The 4,116-nt window shown below is 44.8% G+C and overlaps 1 protein-coding gene across 1 annotated transcript in view; it reads left to right on the top strand.

Annotated features, from left to right (window-relative positions):
- Positions 1-882: 882 nt before the first annotated feature.
- LOC123486329 overlaps positions 883-4,116 on the top strand; it is a 7,696-nt gene continuing 4,462 nt past the window's right edge. The window contains exons 1-2 of the mRNA XM_045217616.1: positions 883-918; positions 2,017-2,283. The gene's annotated coding sequence lies outside the window, so the exon portion shown is untranslated. The remainder of the gene's footprint in view (positions 919-2,016; positions 2,284-4,116) is intronic.

The raw sequence follows: 4,116 nt of genomic DNA, 5'->3' as shown, positions 1-4,116 counted from the left end.
GATTTCCTGCTGGATCTGTACTCACATATGAAGGACTATGAGACTCAAACAGGCAGGAGTGTCCTTCCAGCATTACAGCCAGTTTACCAGTCAGCCAGTCCTGCAGTCTGGTTCATAGACCTCTCAGAGAGAAAGGCCTCCCTCCTCCTAGAAGTGCTGAAACTCCAACCAGAGAAGAAACCAGTACAGCTGGAGGGCTGGTCAGATGAAGAGAGTGAAGTGAGGAGTTTCCTTCAGTGTCTGCCCTACATCTCACAGCTGAGGTGAGTGTTTTTTCTTCAGAGATGTGTCATATTGTACCAGCTATTTATCTTGTTAATAAAACATCTGTTCATACAAATCACTCCATTATTCTTTATTTGCCATTCTGCCATGTAAACATTATTATTTGTCTGTTGGTGATTCCTCTGCATGACTTAACCAGAGAATCTAGGATAACATGTAGTTACAATGTTTCTCTGTCTTCTCATTCAGGTTGTTTGTTGGTTTTCATAAAGAGGCCTGGCCATTTCTGTCTAAACTCAGTGTTGCTGCAGCTGAGTGTAATACAGAGACAGGAGAAAATATCTTAAAGACATTATCCTCCATGTGCAGATACACATATGATGATTATTATGATGATGGTGATGATGGTAATGATCCATTTAGAGAGAGTGAATTCCAGCTGGATCTGTACTCACATGTGAAGGACTATGAGACTCAAACAGGCTGGAGTGTCCTTCCAGCATTACAGCCAGTTTACCAGTCAGCCAGTCCTGCAGTCTGGTCCATAGACCTCTCAGAGAGAAAGGCTTCCCTCCTCCTAGAAGTGCTGAAACTCCAACCAGAGAAGAAACCAGTAGAGCTGAAGGGCTGGTCAGATGAAGAGAGTGAAGTGAGGAGTTTCCTTCAGTGTCTGCCCTACATCTCACAGCTGAGGTGAGTCTGAACATGTGTGGTGGTTAGTGATTATGTGATGCTAGAGATTATTGTCTTGTAGAAACATTGGAATATCAAACTTCAAGTGTTGGTGAATCTGGTAACATTTATACTCAGATTTCTTGACATAACAAATGTTGCATTACTAAATGTCACACAGATATTGTGCATTTTTCTTAAATTTTGTGATGCTAGAAATTTGTCTTTTAGAAATCTTGTGAATTTTATCTTTGAGACGTTTTGTAACATGAAACCTGAAAGTTTATACTCAGAATACCTAATCTAATCAAGGTATATTAGTGTTTTATATTTCATTAGTCTTTAACAAATGTTGTTCTTCCACTTTGACATTACAGAGTATTTTGAGTAATTTCTTGACGAAAACATTCTAATTGAATCCATTTTAATTCCAGGTTGTAACACAATAAAACGTATGTAAGGAGATTGAATACTAATGCAAGGCACTGTATGTACAAACATTGCTGTAACTTTAACCTCATAGTCATTGTATGATGTCAAAGTGCTGGAGCACAGAGCCAAAATAACAAAAAATGTGTCACTGTCCCAATACTTTTGGAAATGTCTCCTAAATAGTCATTGTATCATTGTCACGGTTTCGGCCGAGGCTGCTCCTCCTCCTTGTTTGGGCAGGTTTCGGCGGTCGTCGTCCCCGGAGTACTAGCTGCCACCGATCTATGTTTCATGTTCGTTTGGTTTTGTCTGGATGTTGTACACCTGTGTCTAGTTAGTCCTCATTAGTGTCCTATTTAGTTCTCGTTGTGTGTGTATGGTGTTGTGTGTGTTTTGGTGTTCTGAGCTACGTACATGTTAGTGCGCCTTTTGTTTGACGCCTGTGTGCTTCGCCTCCGGGCTTATTGTTCTCGTGTACTATGTGAATAATTCACTAAAGTCTTTTGGACTAGCTTCTGCGTCCTGCGCTTGATTCCTGCACCACACCCACCTTCAGCACCCCATGACAATCATGTCAAAGTGCTGGAGTACAGAGCCAAAACAACAACAAATGTGTCACTGTCCCAATACTTTTGGACTGTCTCCTAAATGTCTGATTTCATGTCCCCCCATGTTTTGCTGTTTCAGCTGTGATGATGACAGGTTCTTCCAGAGGGTGTGTGAGTCCGTCCCTGTGAGGTCCAGAGAGGAGGACCAGCAGTTGGCCTCTCTCCTCCAGGCCTTGGGCTCCACCCTGTCACTGGGAGGAGAGTTACCCAGGAAAACCTGCAGGTCTGTGGGGAGAGTCCTGGGTCTCTGTGCCTCCAGAGTGGACCTCACTCTTACCCCCAGCAAGATCTCTGTCCAAGGAGCCTTACTTATTGTGAGACATGAGTCAAAGCTACACAAGCTCAGGTATGTTCAGTTAGACAGCTTTTACAGGTGTTGGGTTCTAACTTGAAACAATCCTTATTCATGTTACCATATTAGAACTGGGTGAATGCAAATCTACTGGGGGAGAAAGGGGAAAGTTGACATTCTGTCAGAACATGTTATTGTTAAATCTCATGTATCCTATGGAGAGGAGAAGGGTAATCTCATGTATCCTATGGAGAGGAGAAGGGTAATCTCATGTATCCTATGGAGAGGAGAAGGCTAATCTCATGTATCCTATGGAGAGGAGAAGGGTAATCTCATGTATCCTATGGAGAGGAGAAGGGTAATCTCATGTATCCTATGGAGAGGAGAAGGGTAATCTCTGTATCCTATGGAGAGGAGAAGGGTAATCTCATGTATCCTATGGAGAGGAGAAGGGTAATCTCATGTATCCTATGGAGAGGAGAAGGGTAATCTCATGTATCCTATGGAGAGGAGAAGGGTAATCTCATGTATCCTATGGAGAGGAGAAGGGTAATCTCATGTATCCTATGGAGAGGAGAAGGGTAATCTCATGTATCCTATGGAGAGGAGAAGGGTAATCTCATGTATCCTATGGAGAGGAGAAGGGTAATCTAATTTATCCTATGGAGAGGAGAAGGGTAATCTCATGTATCCTATGGAGAGGAGAAGGGTAATCTCATGTATCCTATGGAGAGGAGAAGGGTAATCTCATGTATCCTATGGAGAGGAGAAGGGTAATCTCATGTATCCTATGGAGAGGAGAAGGGTAACCGTCTGGTTTCAGTGTAGGACAGCCGTGAGTTAGGGAGGAGGGAGGAGTTCGGGCCGAGGTCAGGTCAGATGAAGTGAGGAGGAACAGTCCCCACTTCAGTTCCTGCCTAGCAACAGAGATGTATTGGCTGTCCAGAGGTGCAAGGAAGAGACTGCCTAAATATAAACTCAGCAAAAAAAGAAACGTCCTCTCACTGTCAACTGCGTTTATTTTGAGCAAACTTAACATGTGTAAATATTTGTATGAACATAAGGAGATTCAACAACTGAGACAGAAACTGAACAAGTTCCACAGACATGTGACTAACAGAAATTGAATAATGTGTCCCTGAAGAAAGGGAGGGTTATGTCAGGATGAGCCTGCAGGAAGGGTACCACATGAGGGAGGAGGATGTCTTCCCTGTAACGCACAGCGTTGAGATTGCCTGCAATGACAACAATCTCAGTCCGATGATGCTGTGACACACCGCCCCAGACCATGACGGACCCTCTACCTCCAAATCGATCCCGCTCCAGAGTACAGGCCTCGGTGTAACGCTCATTCCTTCGACGATAAACGCGAATCCGACTATCACCCCTGGTGAGACAAAACCGCGACTCTTTCAGTGAAGAGCACTTTTTGCCAGTCCTGTCTGGTCCAGCGACGGTGGGTTTGTGCCCATAGGCGACGTTGTTGCCGGTGATGTCTGGTGAGGATCTGCCTTACAACAGGCCTACAAGCCCTCAGCCCAGTCTCTCTCAGCCTATTGCAGACAGTCTGAGCACTGATGGAGGGATTGTGCATTCCTGGTGTAACTCGGGCAGTTGCCATCCTGTACCTGTCCCGCAGGTGTGATGTTCGGATGTACCGATCCTGTGCAGGTGTTGTTACACGTGGTCTGCCACTGCAAGGACAATCAGCTGTCCGTCCTGTCTCCCTGTAGCGCTGTCTTAGGCGTCTCACAGTACGGACATTGCAATTTATTGCCCTGGCCACATCTGTAGTCCTCATGCCTCCTTGCAGCATGCCTAAGGCACGTTCACTCAGATGAGCAGGGACCCTGGGCATCTTTCTTTTGGTGTTAGTGTCTTAACAAC

Source organism: Coregonus clupeaformis, unplaced genomic scaffold, assembly GCF_020615455.1.
Source record: "Coregonus clupeaformis isolate EN_2021a unplaced genomic scaffold, ASM2061545v1 scaf1149, whole genome shotgun sequence".
NCBI lineage: Eukaryota > Metazoa > Chordata > Actinopteri > Salmoniformes > Salmonidae > Coregonus > Coregonus clupeaformis.
This window is presented reverse-complemented; position numbering and strand designations above follow the sequence as displayed.